Source organism: Rhipicephalus microplus, unplaced genomic scaffold, assembly GCF_043290135.1.
Source record: "Rhipicephalus microplus isolate Deutch F79 unplaced genomic scaffold, USDA_Rmic scaffold_14, whole genome shotgun sequence".
Taxonomy (NCBI): Eukaryota; Metazoa; Arthropoda; class Arachnida; order Ixodida; family Ixodidae; genus Rhipicephalus; species Rhipicephalus microplus.
This window is the reverse complement of record NW_027464587.1, coordinates 9180059-9199455: the sequence shown is the minus strand read 5'-3', so window position 1 is coordinate 9199455 and position 19397 is coordinate 9180059. Positions and strand designations below refer to the sequence as shown.

General features: G+C 41.4%; 1 long non-coding RNA gene across 1 annotated transcript; it reads left to right on the top strand.

Moving 5' to 3' along the window:
• The first annotated feature begins 8673 nt into the window (after positions 1-8673).
• Positions 8674-19288, top strand: LOC119180759 (uncharacterized). Its single transcript, XR_005111098.2, has 2 exons — positions 8674-8915; positions 13057-19288. It is a non-coding gene; the product is annotated as an uncharacterized LOC119180759 (long non-coding RNA).
• The last annotated feature ends 109 nt before the right edge of the window (positions 19289-19397 follow it).

The following is a 19397-nucleotide window of genomic DNA, read 5'->3' as shown; positions in this document are numbered from 1 at the left end:
GTCATCTAAAACCCCTTAAGATGACTTTTAGAAAGTGCTTGGAAATAAATTGACATGTACTGTTCAAGCGTACGTAATATGCATAGACTTACATGTGTGACCATAAAAATTAGCATGCGTGGCGTTAGTGCTGCTGTACATGATAGCACGAAATCATGCACACTGAAGGTGCTTTTAGTTGTGAAGTACTTTAGGTGCCTGTGTGGTCGTCGCTTGGCGTACAATTAGAAAAGAGGTAGCAAGCGAGAATTAGAAAGAGATGGAAAAAGAAGAAAAGTAGAAAGGGCAAGGGAAATAGATAAAAAGAGGAGAAATAAAGATAGAAAAAAACTAAAAAAGAAAAAGAAGAGGCAAGAGATAGCTCAAGAGAAACAAGGCAGACTTCCCCTCTTTCTTCAGGCTTCTTGTCACCACTAGTGCAAAGCTGCCTCAATTTACGTTTTTAACCCCCGCACTGCCCCGTTTGAGCAAACATACAAGTTTGACCACATCCAAAATACATGTTAGTAAATCCAGAATGTTTATTCAACCTCACGAAGAAAACATACATGTCCTCTGATCAAAGTAACAATAAACACACTAACAATTTTTTTAAAATTATGTATGCAACACCAGCTTCTTCATTCAAGCGCTTCAATACAAGCTATAATGACGTGTTCACCTTGGATATAGACGAGCGTGCAGGGCATGGCTGCCCTTTGATGCGAAAAAATGTTGGAGAGAGTCCAAAGGTATGTTCTCTCTCGAAACGCTATGCATAAATTCAATATACCGTTACTATACAGTTTACACATCACACTCTAAATGAAAACACAGGTGTCGAGAACACTAAAAAGAATGCCGGGGTGCCTGAGAATACATTGAATATAATTTTAATACCACCACATTAAAACTTATTTTGGTTTTAGTATCAAAGGTAGGCTTTGCTGTGACGTGCAAAGTCTTCCCGTGACGTCACGGGCAAAGTGCAGCTCGTGAAAGATGCACCTGCCGTCCTTTGCTGTCAGTCACACGTGGTTCATGATGAGTGAACAGTTGTGCAGCACCCGCAAAAAGTGATTTCTGCAATATAGGCTGCATGCTGGACGCAGATTTTGCAAACCTGCTGAGCTATTTCGAAACGGCATAACACTACGATGGTGGTGGAGCTGCTTTGCACATGCTGGGAGGCATGGGCGTAGCTAGGGGGTGGCACACTGAGCCCGTGCTCCCACCCTCCAAATGTTTTTCGCCATAGCACAGAGAGGGAAAAATGACCATTTCAAAGGGGTGCTCTTCCAGAAATAAAGGTGGTGCACCCCCCACCCCCTTAAAAAATTATCTGGAGTCCCTCGTGGACATCCTGGTGGCTTAAAGCTTAAACTCCTCAGGACCGTATAATAAAGTTCTTGACTAACTGACGCGCTGGCTGGGAGGGGACAACTTTAAAATCAAAGTGACATATTTTATAAGTGTTTCCCAGCTCCTGTTCGGGAAAGCGTTAACACTACATGTCAAGGAAACTAAAAACGTCTGTTTCGCTGCACCTCAAAATCATGTCGGTACTCTTTTAGGCTTTTCGTTGCGCCAGGCAGAGCGAACAGAAATGATTAATTCTTTATTGATTGGCTCACACCCACTCTGGGAGATTGGCCAAGAAACTAATGAATTATATCTAAATATAATCACATGAACTATTGAATTATAGAATTGTTGGAGTGAATTAACAGTGCTAATGTGAACTTTTGAAATGATCATCAACATAAATTGGCACGCGCTCTCCTCATCCTTTTTAATCTCAGTGCTCTTCATCTTATGCTTCGCTTCCAAAACCAATGCCTCCTACACCTACGCCGATTTCTCCAGTGTGGCCTGTAATAAATTCGATGGGTGAGAGGAGAAAAGTAACTGGGAGAGTGAAAGAAAGAGAGCCAGGACGAAAGATATAAAAAAACGAAAATCATTGCAAAAAGAGAGAACCAAGGAAAGAGAACAAAATAGAGGAAAACGTGGAAATAAACTGAAGAAAGTGAGAAATAGGAAAGACAGTGAGACAAAGGTAGGAAAGAAAAAAGGAAAAAAGAAAGATAAAAATTTAAATGGAACGAAAAAAAACAATAAATGGGTCTATTATTACCAGCTACATAATAACACTATTGTAGCAGCAGGTGAGTAATTTTCTTTGAAACCATTTCAATTCAGCCCACGTATGGAGACCATACAGCTTAGACACATGCGAACACACGGAGAAATCATTAAGGCTTTCCGCCCCCCCCCCCCCCCAAAAAAAAAAAAGTGGTCCACCAGTTTCTTGCCATCATTTCTTTCCGCCTCATCTAGTAGATGCACCGAACACGCAGCACGAAACCTTGTTCTTCCACTCAGCGTACCGTAACCGCTTGAATTGACAGCTTGACGAGGTTGTATCAATATAGGTAGGTGCAAATCGGCTTCTTTGTAATCCCTGAGAACGCGGGGCAGTAATTGGCAGACTAAGTTGCTGCGAACTATTGACGTGTCACCGTGTTGCTCACGGCAATCAGCATTTAATAAACGAAGACCACAGCTAACCGCATTAGCCCACCTAACTATATTAAACTGCCGAACAATTTGTATGCTTTGCCGACTGACAGGGTCGGACAGCGCTGAAGTACTTCCGCACTTCGCTAAAATAGCACAACACCAGAAAAAATACAGGGCAGGGAAGGAGCAAAAAGAGAAAGAAGAAGACGGCGCTGACTCACAACTGTTGTTTATTAGAAAAAAACGTGGTGAAAAGTGTATATATAAGTACTGGAAGCCTACACCACAACATGCGCAGAATACGAGGTGCACCGAGGTATCGTTATCACACTCACGGCAATAAACAAGATTGGCCTAAATAACTTATCTCTTTTTCATGCAGTGTGACGGATGGTTCACTAACGCACTTGCTCCCCCTAATCTTTATATGATATGCCTCAGCGATTTCTCTTGTAAGCTGGTTAGGATGCTTGAAGATGATGGTGGTTCTCTCAAAAATGGAACGACAACCACATGACCTGCAATGTTCCGGCAGATGCAGTCGCGCGATTCCTTGAAGAGATAACTCATGCTCCCTTAAACGAACATTCACTCATCGTTTCGTTTGTCCCACGTACTCCCTACCACACGATAATGGAGTTAAATACACAGCTTTCTTTACGCATGCGATGTACTTGTTCTTATGATTCACAGCGCATCTCCCTTTGGCTTGTTTGTTCCTCAGCGCATGATCAACCATCGGGCAAATGTGACCTATCTTATGTTTGGCGGAAAAAAGAACGTCAACACCATACCTTGAGCCTACGTTTTTCAGCCCATGCACCAATTTGTGTACATAAGGAAAAACTGCTATTTTTCTTTTTCTATCAGAATTTTCTTGAGCTCCTCTGTCTTTCACGAGCTTAACGCTCCGAACCATTGACTCACACATAGACAAAATCACCTTGTCAGGATACCCAGCATCTACTGTTTTACCTGTTTATGAAAAGCAGTATTAGACACGTGCACACAGGATTTTCTGAGTGACGCACTTAAGATTATCTTTACAATCGCTCTCTTCACAATCTTAGAATGGCCAGACTTGTAGTTTAAGATAGGCTTCACCGATCTTGGGTCATATTTCCAACACAAATGATCTTTACCAAAATTAACTTTAGGTCAATAAACTGTAGCTCGTACTCCTTACAGACTTCGTGAGTGGAGGTAAGGCCTATAATATGCTGACTGAACAATTTGAGAATGTGGTCAATCTACTTATGGTGAATGTCATTGTGGGGAAAAATTACAAAATCGTCGACGTAACGAAAAACAGCACTGCAGCACGTACTAAGTTGACCTTCCAGCTGCCTGTCAATGTAGCCTAAAATAATGTCACTAATAATAGGGGCTACGCTCGAACCTATGCAGACACCAGACTTTCGTACATAAATATCCCTCCGCTACGACACAAATGTACTTTCAAGGTAAAATGACAAAAGTTCAAGAAATGATTCTAAATAAATACCGCAACCATCGATGAAAGATTGTTCATCGTTGTCAAACACAATGCAGGCTTTTACGCATTTCATAACCTGGCAATGCGGAAGGGAATAATATAAATTTTCCACGTCGACACTGAAGGCGCAACGTAGGCTCATCGAGTTATTTTTGAGGTACTCGCACACCGAATCCGAATTCGGTATGCGGAAAGGGTCAACAATATTCAGACATGCTAGGTTCTTTTGCAGAAAAACGCGAAACATCTAACTGCCAGCTACCTTTTTCCGAGACTATGGCCCGGAAAGGCATGTCTTCCTTGTGCGATTTCACCGTAAAGAAAACTTCTAACTCCAGGTTTTTCGCCCTCTTTTCGCTGGCTGCGAAACGTTGCAGATTCATTCCTTCTAACAAGGAAAGCACTCGGTGTTTTACTTCTGTGGCCTTAACACTGACACGCCTGAACTTTTTCTTAACTGTTTCCTCGCTCTTCTGTGAATACGCTTCAGAATTCATAATGGCAAAGTATCCTTCTTTGTCGGCTACTAGTACATGCAGTTTGTTTTCACAAAGAAAATCAACTAGCGGCCTTAGTGAGCCCGTGCCCCCCCCCCCCCCGCACCTTTCCCGTTATGGCAATGGTATCAACACAGTCCGAAACACACCTTGAACGTTAATCTTCCTTGGCACACCTTGAGACCGCCCTCACTGTGGCTACCTTTTCAAAGGGATTCAGAGGGGGCTCGAAGCAGTACTTCGGGCCAAGTCCCAGCCCCCTCTCATGTTCCTCCGGTATTGGCGTTGCGCAAAGGTTGAGCTCATGGCCCTGTACCAAGTTTGCTTTCTTCTTCACCGGAAGCGTAGGACGTACAATGCGCCAGAGGAACTCGCTGGTGAATTCGGCCGTGTCGCACCACTGTCTGTACCGGCGTGAACCAGGGTAGTGATCCAGATAACTCGAACATGCAACGCGAAGTAGGTCTTTAAGCATCCTAACTTGTCGCCACCATTCAGACTTGAGAATTTTGCAGATCCTTCGCGAATGTCCATCCGAAGGCTTCAGCCAACCGCACAACACCTGCACCTCGGCCGGGAAATTCCTTGTCTGATGTGCCAGGAAGCAACTCTGGCTCTGAACACGCACACATCAATCATGGCTGCCAGGTAAGCCGGGTCATGAAGGTTCGACTTAACACATAGAAAAGAGCCCTGGGTACTAGAAATATATTGTAGTAAGACTGTAAGTTGGGCCAGTTGGTTAGGATCCATCGTGAACTTACAGCGCAACACCAGAAAAAATACAGGACAGGGAAGGAGCAAAAAGAGAAAGGAAAAGAAGGCGCTGACTCACAACTGTTGTTTATTGAAAAAAAAAAAACGAGGTGAAAAGTGTATAGACAAGGAATTTGCCCGGCTGAAGTGCAGGTGTTGTGCGGTTGGCTGAAGCCTTCGGATGGACATTCGCGAAGAATCTGCAAAATTCTCAAGTCTGAATGGTGGCGACAAGTTAGGATGCTTAAGGACCTACTTCGCGTAGCATGTTCGAGTTATCTGGATCACTACCCTGGTTCACGCCGGTAGAGACACGGCCGAATTCACCAGCCAGTTCCTCTGGTGCATTGTACGTCCGACGCTTCCGGTGAAGAAGAAAGCAAACTTGGTACAGGGCCATGTGCTCAACCTTAGCGCAACGCCAATACCGGAGGAACATGAGAGGGTGCTGGGACTTGGCCCGAAGTATTGCTTCGAGCCCCGCCTGAATCCCTTTGAAAAGGTAGCCACAGCGAGGGCGGTCTTAAGGTGTGCCAAAGAAGATGAACGTTCAAGGTGTGTTTCAGACTGTGTTGACACCATTGCCAGAACGGGAAAGGTGCGGGGGGGGGGGGGGGGGCACGGACTCACGAAGGCCGCCAGTTGATTTTCTTTGTGAAAACAAACTGCATGTACTAGTAGCCGACAAAGAAGGATACTTTGCCATTATGCATTCTGAAGCGTATTCACAGAAGAGCGAGGAAACAGTTAAGAAAAAGTTCAGGCGTGTCAGTGTTAAGGCCACAGAAGTAAAACACCGAGTGCTTTCCTTGTTAGAAGGAATGAATCTGCAACGTTTCGCAGCCAGCGAAAAGAGGGCGAAAAACCTGGAGTTAGAAGTTTTCTTTACGGTGAAATCGCACAAGGAAGACACGCCTTTCCGGGCCATAGTCTCGGAAAAAGGTAGCTGGCAGTTAGATGTTTCGCGTTTTTCTGCAAAAGAACCTAGCATGTCTGAATATTGTTGACCCTTTCCGCATACCGAATTCGGATTCGGTGTGCGAGTACCTCAAAAATAACTCGATGAGCCTACGTTGCGCCTTCAGTGTCGACGTGGAAAATTTATATTATTCCCTTCCGCATTGCCAGGTCATGAAATGCGTAAAAGCCTGCATTGTGTTTGACAACGATGAACAATCTTTCATCGATGGTTGCGGTATTTCTTTAGAATCATTTCTTGAACTTTTGTCATTTTACCTTGAAAGTACATTAGTGTCGTAGCGGAGGGATATTTATGTACGAAAGTCTGGTGTCTGCATAGGGTCGAGCATAGCCCCTATTATTAGTAACATTATTTTAGTCTACATTGACAGGCAGATGGAAGGTCACCTTAGTAAGTGCTGCAGTGCTGTTTTTCGTTACGTCGACGATGTTGTAATTTTTTCCCACAATGACATTCACCATAAGGAGATTGACCACATTCTCACATTGTTCAGTCAGCATATTATAGGCCTTACCTCCACTCACGAAGTCTGTAAGGATTACGAGCTGCAGTTTCTTGACCTAAAGCTAACTTTTGGTAAAGATCATTTGTGTTGGAAATATGACCCAAGATCGGTGAAGCCTATCTTAAACTACAAGTCTGGCCATTCTAAGATTTTTTTAATTTATTTTTTATTTATTTGTGAAGAGAGCGATTGCAAAGACAATCTTAAGTGCGTCGCTCAGGAAATCCTGTGTGCACGTGTCGAATACTGCTTTTCATAACCAGGTAAAACGGTTAGTAGATGCTGGGTATCCTGACAAGGTGATTTCGTCTTTGTGTGAGTCAATAGTTCGGAGCGTTAAGCTCGTGAAACACAGAAAAGCTCAAGAACATTCTGATAGAAAAAGAAGAAGAGCAGTTTTTCCTTATGTTCAAAAATTGGCGCATGGGCTGAAAAATGTAGGCTCAAGGTACGGTGTTCACGTTCTTTTTTCCGCCAAACATAAGATAGGTCACATTTGCCCGATGGTTGATCATGCGCTGAGGAACAAACAAGCCAAAGGGAGATGCGCTGTGAATCATAAGAACAAGTACATCGCATGCGTAAAGAAAGCTGTGTATTTAACTCCATTATCGTGTGGTAGGGAGTACGTGGGACAAACGAAACGATGTGTGAATGTTCGTTTAAGGGAGCATGAGTTATCTCTTCAAGGAATCGCGCGACTGCATCTGCCGGAAAATTGCAGGTCATGCGGTTGTCGTTCCATTTTTGAGAGAACCACCATCATCTTCAAGCATCCTAACCAGCTTACAAGAGAAATCGCTGAGACATATCATATAAAGATTAGGAGGAGCAAGTGCGTTAGTGAACCATCCGTCACACTGCATGAAAAAGAGATAAGTTATTTAGGCCAATCTTGTTTATTGCCATGAGTGTGATAACGATACCTTGGTGCACCTCGTATTCTGCGCATGTTGTGATGTAGGCTGCGAGTACCTATATATACCATTTTCACCACGTTTTTTTCCAATAAACAACAGTTGTGAGCCAGCGCCGTCTTTTTCTTTCTGTTTTTGCTCCTTCCCTGTCCTGTATTTTTTCTGGTGTGGCGCTGTAAGTATGTCAACGATGGATCCTGACCAACTGGCCCAACTTACCGTCTTACTTCGCTAAAAAGCTAGAAATGCGCGCAGGTGACAGCGTTGAAGTACTTACACACACTTCGCTTGAAAGCTAGCATTGCAGGAGCAATGGCCGCCGGAGATCACGGGCTCAGTAACAACACTTCGCAGCTGCACCACTATTTCATGAGCATCCAAATTCTCACCAGACATTTACGTGCACGGAGAGTGCAACATTTATTTAATCGTCGACTTCGCAAGTCGCGACAACCGAAATGAGGTACTCGGAAGCAAAGACACTTTCACCTTCGACAAAACACTACACGCAGACGTGAACAACAGAAAATAAACTCAAGGCACAGCGCTGATGCACCACGTTTTAACATCGCAATCTACAAAACGCAGTAGTTCCAACAGCAACCCGCACATACGCACATGCACTTTTAGTTGGCTGCCATCTTTGCCAGTGTGATGATGATGACGATAGTGACCCTTTTTTGTTACAGTGTACTAAACTGTACCTTTGTAGCGGGCGGGCACTACTTAATAACAAATAAATATTACAGGAAAACAAAAGAAGTTGAAAAATGGCAAACGGGCACTTTTACTTTTTTTTACTGCTTGTGGTGTGGTACGCGTGATTAGTTAAAATGCTCCCGTCTAGTTCGTACCTTTTGCCGCTGGCCGCGTATGCTGCCACAGGGTGGCACGAACCTTTTCGAGGCAAAAGCGTTCGATTCACCCAATAGCCGCTTAAAACCAGCTTGACTTGGCTGAAAACGTATGAATAGATAGCGACAAAATCGCCGTGTTGGACATTTTTTCGGGGACGTTTAGGTGGTGGGAACGAAAGGTTTAAAGTTCCTCACTAACTTGTGAGGATCTTTACCGTGCGGTGGTTATTTATCCGTGGTCTTTGCTTGGCCGGGAGCCTTATGCATTCGCGAGAACCGCCTCTGCGCGTGGATACGTGGTCTCGTTCTGTAATACTGTCTATAAGCAATGTGGTAACGACTTGCCCGATCATGAACACCGTGTGTTATGCTATTTGTGGATGTATGCCGTACGTGTATGTCTGGTAAGTGCGTGCGTAGCGTAAGGATCGATGTGTCGCTTCGGTGAAGTGTATGCTTGCGCCAAAACTTTCATTGAAGCTTCTTCTTGCGTAACTGCGTGAGACAGATACGAAATGCACAAGTTGAAAGCGATGGAATATTACCAGGCGTTCACACGACGTTATTTTCCAAGTGGCTTAAATATGTTGTCGCCGATTACGATAATCGGTTTTCTAAGCTATGTCTTTTCTTGTGGGTGTATACAAAGAAAAAAAAGAAATAAAGTTGAAGATATGCTGGGAGCACTATAAATATTCGCTCAAGATTGCCACCTTAAGCGTCTTCTTAAAATTAAACAGTGCCGCAAGGCAGTCGTGCCTTGCGGTGAAGTGCACGCAGTGTATTGCGGTAAAGCATACATATTGCGCGCGCTCGTGTTTAAATTGGAAATGTAGCACTGACATTGTGCCTCGTGTGTGCACCTAAGTTGAACACGCGCTATCCTCTGCCTCATCAGTGACGATGCGGCAGTCAGTATTGTCATCATCTTCAGCTTGTGTAACAAGCACAGAACAATTTACCTAGTAAAATATATTTTGTGGCAGGCAATTCGCAAGGCATTCAGATGTTAGCTCATTGCAGGATTAATTCAAAATTGTTGAATGGCACATTCAAATAAATGAAACATGCGAATGAGAGGCTTCAGTCGTACTTCAAAATTTGTGCCATGCCTCAGCTTGAAAATGATTATAAAGGAAATATATGCTAAGGCTGGGTGTAGATTACCATTCACAATTCAATTACCATTCATATTTTATAAACTTAAAAAATTTGTAGCTCATGTTTTCCTATCGAGTAAGCACAAAAATAACTGTTGAAGTATGGTCTACAATTACTCACACAGTTTGCAAGAAATAGATCTTTGAACCGTATGTCGTGCCAGAACTAAGTGCAAGGTGGTTAGAGGAAACTGGTTGTGACCCGACATAATAGCGCATGTTCGAACGTCTTACATGGGCTGCTTGTTGGCAAAATGGGGTGGGAATTAGGTAAGTGCCTGCAGGGATCTGCACCAAGAGACGAAACCTGCTACATCTTTTTCATAAATTTCATTATTTGTGTCGAGCATGCGTGCACTCTTCGTTGTTGTGTTCTCCCAGGGAGCAAGTATATGGCATACGCATAAATCCATACGTTACCCCTGCGATTTGAAGATGTTATCGCAGTGGACATGAACGTGCAATGTATTTGAAAACGTTGCTGGGCACAAACTTTCTTAACAATCTGAACCCGCTTATACTACAAAAGTTACCACGTGACTTCAGCCAAATAGTTTCTAACTGTTGTGGTTATTGTCAGAAAAAAGTAATAATGAGCTAGTTGTGCTTGGACAATAGTCTTGCTTTACTGTATAAAAAACTGTAATTTAGTACCTGCATATAGAACTGACCACTTAGCTATTTTTTTTTATTTGTGGTCCTATTTGTTACAGTTTACTTTCAAAATATTTCATACAAGGTGGTTAAGTTTTAAGTCCATACAGTGGGCAAATTTTATCAGCAGTACCGCATGCTGTACAATCACTTTTACTTCTCCTAGAAAGCATGGTGTTCCACTATTCCGGTATGTCTCGGCTGGGCTTCTCGACCTCGACGATTGTACATGTCAAACAGTTTGCCAAGTGTAACTACTTACTCCCACATAACTCTAAATTTTGTCGAGCCATAATAAATAATTGGCAGTAAGGACCAGTTACAAAACCCTTTTTTATGAAGTGCTCATTAATTAGGGACCTAACAATTCTGTACATAAACGATGACAGCAACCACTTCTCCACAGATTGAACGATTAGGTTGTACTAATAAACGCATTAATATAATCAGACTCTTTTTTTTTGGAAAGTAAATACAATGCATAGTCTTACCAGTCCGTGCTTCAATATTGTAGCTAAACTATCGTTGAAAGCCAGAGTCATTTACAAATGTTATGTGAATTCCCGGAAAGCGCTAAGCTTTATATAAACTGGGAATGTCTGCAAAAAAGCAAAAAGCCTACGTTTATGTTGAGCAGAAGTCCAAGTGAACATGCATGCATATGTTCATGAACTAGTTCCCTGTAACATGTGGTGCAACAGCTCTAGCTTAAAAGCTTCAGGCAGCTTTTATGCTGCTCCGAAAAGATTTTAGTTGCACCACAAGCTCCGGATATGCCTTTTATGAGTCACGTCACTGTGCCTCTTGAGTCTTTAAAAAAACAGGTTTGAAGGGGATGCTAAAATTTTTTTTGAAGGGGTGAGTAGCAGAGAGCATTAATTTATTAAAGTCTTCAATTTTATTATGTTAGCTCTGAGGCTTGCAGGTATGTTAAATGAGCATGGTCATATGAGTAACACCTCATAGGTCAATAATTTTTGGGTTGACAGCAAGGTATGAAGAGACAGGATTATGAAAATTGCGGAAGTAGAAGTAATGAAGTTGTCGAGAAGACTTTGTTAACAGTACATTTACAGGCTTCACGCAGAATTTGCTTTCCAGCAGGGTGAATTTACTTTCGCTGATTCTTTCGATGGCATCATTGCAGTTCATAAGCACTGGTTTTACGGACTGCACGTGACGATCTTGTTTTTTCAAGGTTCGTGTACTGATTAAAAAGTATAGGATCAAGAAACTTACATGCTGTCTTAAGGCATAATCAGGCTCACCATAGAGGTAATTGGTGACATTTTAATGAGTTGTATGTGGGAGGTCTGTGTACATAACATCATAGTAATCTTGCAATGCTGTAGCTGTATTTGTGTAACGAGTGAAGCTTCTTTTCCTGTTAAAAATTTCTGCCAAGCAAACAAGTTCCAACAGTAGGATTTGCCCTTGGGTAAAGCAGGTGGTAAGACTGAGCTTATTCAGAAGCCCTTCAAGAGTACCCACTGAAGGAATTAGTACCTATAGGGCAAAAATTCCAGTGCACCAAGAAGGGCAAGGGAGGACATTGCAGGTCAACATTTCAGGAGGGCATCTTTGGACATCATCCTTCTCTAGCCACAAGCTTGTATGGCCATTGTTTAGCAGACTCCTACTAACATAAACTAGGTATAAATGTTGCTTCTCTATTGCAAGATGACACGCCATATACCTTTTGAGAGTCTCCTCACCACAAGCCCTTACATTAGCCTAAAAATATTTTTTTACGGTGCCCTTTTTTGTCCTAAACAGTTGTCTGAAGCAACAATATGCACATTGTGACAGTCTAGCTGGTGACCACAGAGATGGCTCCCGCCATCACGATGTATACTCCACTCAAAATGTAAGACACTGCAAAATCATAGTCCGGTGTGCGTGCATACGACCTTGAACATGCAAGCAGTGACGACTTCTCTTGTGTTCTCTGCACTGGCGCATGCTTGTTGCACACCTGTTCAAGATTGTGACAGTGAAATTAGTTCTGGCAATGCTGTCTCTGTGTACATCCTTAGGAACACCACGGTGGAGCGAGCAGAGATTCATATCAAATGTAATAAACTCGCAACACCATGGGGATATAAGCACACTTGTATTAATTTATTACATTTTTATTGAGGCAGACATCACACAGCTAAGCCTAGTTGTGATCTCTTTTCATTATTGTCTACATAGTTTTCCCGTTGGTCACAGCACAGGAAGAAAAATTTTTCTGTGGGAGCACCATATTTTAAGCTTGCATGACTCCAATGAAGCACTGTGCGAACAGATATATTGAAAATGTCAATACTTCGGGTCCTATAAATGGTGAACTGGTTGTCACAATCAGCCGGTGATCCTGCAGGAGCTTTAGCATATACTCTAAGGTCATTTTGCATCAACAATGCCACGTACAATAGTTTAACAATGGTTGTTAATGGGCAAGATGATGCATAGCTTCAGGGAGGTAATTAAGCTAAGGGGGAAAATTATAGATGCCCAAGCACCACTGGAAAAATGAAAATGCACAGAAAAAGAGCATCGGTCGCAGCTGAACTACAGAAAATATTTACACTGCACCACACATTCGCATCGTCTAGAATTTTCCCTAATAATGTTATAACAACCTGCCTAGCAGCAAGTACTTCTAAGGTAATAAAGTGCAGAAGGACACTTGAATAAGACAGGGAACAGGACGCGAGTTAACTGCCATCTATCTTTGTTTGTGCAGGGTGTCTACCAACCTGGGAAATTCGGGGAATTGGGGCCTTGCTGGAAAACTGTAGGAACTTTGGTAAAACCTGGCTAATTCATGGAAACTGGCGGCAGTCTGTGCCACCATCACAAAAATAAGCATTACCCTTGATCAATACTCAAAAAGTCACTCCTTCGACTGCAACTACAGTGAACCGCTAGAAGAGGCCTAAAAAAAGACAATGCATAACTGTTTCTTCTTAGTGTACAAACAAAAGGATACACCGACGAAAATAACACAAAGTTTACTGATGTTTGGGCACCTGATATTGTTCTTAATGACAGCCATAAAAAAGGTACATCGTATTTAAGTATGACTAGGTACGTGATGTAAGCACCAAAAGTATATGGTCAGCGTTCTATAAATCTTATTGAGTATATGTGCAGCTGTGTGAATGTGCAGGGATTCCAGGTGCTGGCATGATGCAAGCTTGTTTTCTTCGACCAGAACACGTTTGCTTGACCAGTAAATTTGAAAGCCTGTATATTCCGCATGTTCAGCGAGGGCACCCAAGGCCACCCATGATTTGGTGACTTCATTTTGAACTGTTGTGTTGTTTAGCTCTTTCATTAAAATCACAGGTCTCATAGACTGACATGTTGTCACACTCGTGGAAGACTACAGTGTAAAGAAGACTACAGAAATTTCGCTCGGCAGCTTATTCTTCCCATTGACTAAAGCATTCCTTAGCTTCCATGTTGGTACATGCACTATTTTGATGTATGTTCCTTCTACATATCACATATCATATCTGACTTTCCAAGCACAGCATTTCTCACATCAGTAAACTTGTGCATATTTGTCGTGGCCACAAATTCGGCTTGGCTTGAAGGCCTTTTAGTTAGGTGCTTATGTTAGAACTGCCATCACAAGAGGTTTGCTGGGCTATGTCTTGCCTTGTATAATATTATTGCTATTATTATTATTATTGGCGATGCAGCTGCAAACGTCCTCCGCTATGCACTTATTGCAGATATTTCAAGAGTAGCACACTCTCTTCTCATTTCATTTCCTTGAGATGGTGTTATTAAATCCATGAGTATTTTTTATCATTATGTTCATAGAAGAGTACGTAAATGAAGGTAGCATGAAGGTAACCAAAACACGCAACTTAGCTTCACAAAAAAAGCCTACTGGCTTTTTCAGCTTGCCTTTGTTGTACATAGCCTGGTCACTCCTCACAACGGTGTTCATGCTCTCTGAGACGCATCTGGAAGCTAAGTTGCATGTTTTGGTTGCTGAAAAGGAAGGCTTCTTTTCAACTCTAGATGGCTCTATGTATAATGATAAGGTAGCCACTGGTTTGGAAAAAAGCTGAATAAATCATTTTCTGAGCAACTGCAGCCAATCCATTTATGTGGATGGACATGCATCTTCACTTTCACATGCAAAGTCTGGTGTACCCCAGGGATCAATCATGGGACCAGTTTTTGTTTCTCATTTACATCAACGACATTGGGCATGGTTTGTCATCTACTATCAAATTATTTACATACAACTACATCATTTATAAAAAAATTGACAGTACCCAAGCTAACGAGCCATTATAGTTGGACCCTAATAAACTCGCATTTTGGTGTCACCATGGCAAATTAACACTTCCAAAACGAAGGCCATGACGTTTACAAGAGCACATAAAACAGAAATGAGTCAATATGAAATTCAAGCTCTCCCCATTGAAAAAGTATCCCTATTTAAGTATCTTGGAATTCATTTATCTTCTGACCTGCCTTAGAATAAGCGCATCGATATCATAACTAGTGAGGTGTCAGAAGCACTTGGATTTATTAAAAGAAACCTTTACTTGGTGAACTATACCTCTAAAATGCTAGCATACACCACTTGTCCGTTCAAAGATAGAATATGCATCCATCATCTGGAACCCACATCAATCATATCTCATCGATTAACTAGAATTAAAATAAAATGAAGCAGCAGGATTTATCACCAAGTAGTATTCTCGCAACTGCAGCACTACAGATATTACACACTCACTTTCATTACCCCTTCTTGAAAAACGCAGACTGTCGTCACTGTTGTTGCATTTTCATACATTTTATCATAGTAAATGTGCCTTCATGAAGCTTGTACAAACACACCTCATAATATTTTGAAACATATTGATCACCAATTGAAAGTACACCCTTTTTCGGCACGCACAATTATGTATCAAAACTCACCATTACTTCGAAGCACACATCACTGGAACACACTGCCAAGCGACATCACTTGATTCATTGATCGTGCCACCTTTGTAAACCAATTTGATATTTTCTTGGACATATGACTTACCTATCTGTGTGAGTTTGTAAGTGCATGTATGTGCTTATTTTTACTCTTCTTTCATTGTAAATATATTTTCTCCTTAAAGATGATAGTCTTGCTTGGGATACTCCAATGCAAAAATTTTGGTCTGTCAGCAAAAAGGCTCAAGTACGACCACATCCTCAGCATCCACCAGTATTGCTCAAGTTTCTGCTTTCATACTTGTACGATTGTCAATAAGAAGCAAATATTGAGCATATTTGAGGCACAACATCAACACGTCGATATTGTGCACTGTGTTTATTTATACTAGAAAAGGTATAAATAAGTAATTCTAAGCACTGCAGCTGACAATGCGACGCTTCGCATGGAAAGGCGAGTCTCCTACGCTTTGCTAAGACGATACTGTGCTGCTACCTGTCTTGAAATCTACAAAATATGGCCTCCAAGATTGCACGCATGCTGCGTGCAGCGTGCTCGCTATAACAAAGGTCATCCTTTCGTTTTCTGAAATTACCGCCAGATGGCACTCATGTCTCACGCAACACCTCCAGGATCCCATTCACCAGTTTTCTCGTGCAAAACATCAAATAAATATTTTTGTCTATTCACTCTTTTCAGGCGAAATACAATAGTCTTTCGATGACATTTTTGGTCAAATATACAGATAGGGGGCAGTTTTTTTTCATGGCAATTTTCTGTATATATATTTTTTTGCACTATAGCTGTGTCTCTCTTATTGAGTTTTAATTCCTGCCACAATTTTTTTTTCCTTTTGCATCTTTGTCTATGGAACTGTATTTTACATTGTTTGCCACTTTAATTTTATAATGGCAATGTTCTGATTTGCAAATTTATTGTATAACTAAAACCCCCTGTGTAATGCCTGAATGGGCCTTTAGGGTATATATTAATAAAAAAAAGTGTTGATGCTAAAAGCGGGTGACTGATCGAACAAGTTTATGCCCTGTTACTAACGCTTAATCAGGAACGCGTAGCGGCAAGTGTGAAAAAAGCAAAAAGGCAAAAACTATCAGTTTTTATTTCAGTGAAGATTCATGTTGCCACTAAGAGCTGTTGTTTCAGAAAAAGACACTTGGTAAATAAATGTTTCAGAGTATATTCAAAGAAATTCGTAGCGTTTGAAGACTTGTGATCCACTAAGAATTTCCAACTCAGAATCTATCATCTTATCACTAAGTGAACAACCTTCTTTGTGCCATAATGCATTCGGTATAGACGTAAAAGATTTATATTATTGTTTGCCTCAATGTGAAGATTAGAAGAGTATAAAGCAGTGCATGAGAGAAGATAATGATGAGTTGTTGTTTCAGTGCCAGTCTGGCATCTCTATTGCGTCGTTTATAGAGCTCATGCAGGCCACCTAAATTCTACCGTTGTGTCTTGGAAGGGAAATAATTTTGTCCAAAAATCTGGTATCTGCATTGAATCATGAATATACCTGTAATTAGTTATATTTTTCTTGGGTATGTAGACGGGCAGCTGCAAAAGCATTTGAATTGGTTATCATCACACGCTGTTTGATATGTCCATGACTTTTTAGTTCTACTGGACATTAACAATTGCTCTTTACTGGTTGCTAATATAAAGAAAGATGTTAAGGAAAACGGGATGTCAGCATTTCACTTTGGAATTGTCAAACTTGATGAGCGACAGTTTCTCGATTTAAGACAGGCTTTCGTCAAAGATCACATATATAGCAATACCAACCTAGATTCATAAAGCCAATTCTGAATTTCAATTCTGGCCACTCAAAACCATACAGGGAGCCATTGAGTCAACTGTGCTGGGTGCCGCTTTTCAGAAGTTACGCGAGCACCTTATGGCGCATGCATTTGATACACAAGTTGCTCGCCTTGCAAATTTTGACCTTCCGGGTGACGTGATTTGCTCCTTGTCGGAAAAACTTATTTCAAAGCTCAAGAAATTTCATCATTGTGCTTCTAGTGCATCAGAAATTAGCAAGGAAAAGAGGTAGGCAGTTATAACATACATACACAGGATAGCACATGGTTTGAAAAATGTTGGTGCTCGTTATTGCATAAACATGTCATTCTCAGCACGTAATAAAGTGCATAATGTGTGTACTTTGGTGGATAGAGCGTTGTGTCAGCAGTCAGGGAAAGGGAACAAATGTGTCGTCTCCAGTCATGTCGACAGATATGCTCCGTGCACTACTGGCGTGGTTTATGGGATTCCACTGTCTTGCGGCTGCGAATATTTAGATGAAATGAGGCGTTACATAAACGTGCGCGTGAGAGAGCATGAGCTAATGCTATCAGATTCTGAAATCACGTCTCATTCGGCAGCTCATTGTAGGCCATGTGGATGTGTGTTCAGGGCTGGGCAGAGAGAGATGCCCGAAAAAAGTATTCTGAAATACAGATATCGAAATGCGTGGTTTGGAAGCATAAAATGCAGATACTGAGATAAATTTGTAATTGATGTGACAGGATATTTCAGAGATACGTTCGCAAAAAGACAAAAAAAGTATTGCGGAATACAGATAATAAAATACTTTTCTCTATGTCGGGGATAGTTATACTCCATACAGACATTTGTTATGTGCAGCATAATATTTAAAATGTGCAGCGCATTGAAACTTGCAAATGAAATTGTTTTATTATATTTTTGCCAAACTTTTAGTGCCATTAAGGTATTACAAAAGGTGCTTACACTGCACATAATTGTTAATAACCACATATTTACAGATATCAGTTGCAATAAAGAACTATGCCGTATGAGAGTATCAGTCACACGCATTGCACACCGAAATCCGGAACTCAACAGCAACAGTATGAGTTATGCTAGAAGGAGCATAGTTCAAGCGAAAAGCTAGAACCATAAACAAACGAACTTCCAGTTGAAGGTTTAGTGTTTTCTAGAAACATGATAGAAAAGGCAGAAAGTATTAAGAACGGACAAAACAAGGAATGCGAAAGGAAACTCAAAAAGACCTCTTTCGAATCGCCATTTGGCCATGCTGGCGTTTTTCAGAAATGCTCTGCGGAAAGAAGTATCGTAAATGGCACACGGTACTACGCACCAAATTCTTTGGGTGGTTTGTGGCTTCCGCAATAAGCTCTAGTTTTTCAAATGGGCGCCGCGAAGGAAAAGTAAGAAAGAAACGCGAAAAAAAAGCACTGCTCGATCAATTTGCATGAGGAAATACATTTTAAAAATGGCGCCCATTGTGCAGTATACAATGCTCCTCACAATGAAAATATCTGCTCTGGAATTCAATATGCCAGTACAACATTGTTGGCACGCTGAAGCAGGCCATCATTCAAACACATTTCAGTTCTGCCTGAAGGAGCACAATGGGATGCGGGTAGCAAAGCAACTAGCTCGCTTTCTAGAAGGTAGGAGTCAGTTTCGCCCTCAGCAGAAATGTAGAAATGGTGGGTGCATATATTGCCGTGGACTGCCAAGGTCACAGCAGAAATTTTTTTCCCCATTGTCAACACGTCTCAGCTCATTTACGAAAAAAAAAGTAACAAGATACCCGTGTTCTGGATAGTATCGCGATACATGCGATACACCGTAAAAGTATTTCACTACTGAGATACAAATACATTTTATAAAAGTGCCTCGATACAGCAATACAGACACTCAAAAGTATCTCTTAAATACTATTGCGATACTACCCAGCCCTGTGTGTGCCCCACTTGTAGAAAACAAATATCAAATATTGACATGTTGATTAGCGCATGTGTGAAGTAGCCGAAGCATTTTCATTAGATCTAACAACAAGTGCATAAGTATTTCATGTAACACTCGTCTAGTTGAAGAACATAAGGTCTTAGAGAAGACATGAATCATTCTGTGTTGTAACACATGTGTACATGTGCATAGTTTTGATGAGTCATTATTTTCTATATATGTTCTTTCCTTTTCCAAATAAATTTCAGTTGTGAAATCAGCGCTGTGACCCTCTCTGACTGCTTCTAACCCGTTCCTTTGTAAAATATTATTCGGTGAACTCACCAATTTGCCTAACTCACGATTCTGCATCTTTTATTTACTTATGG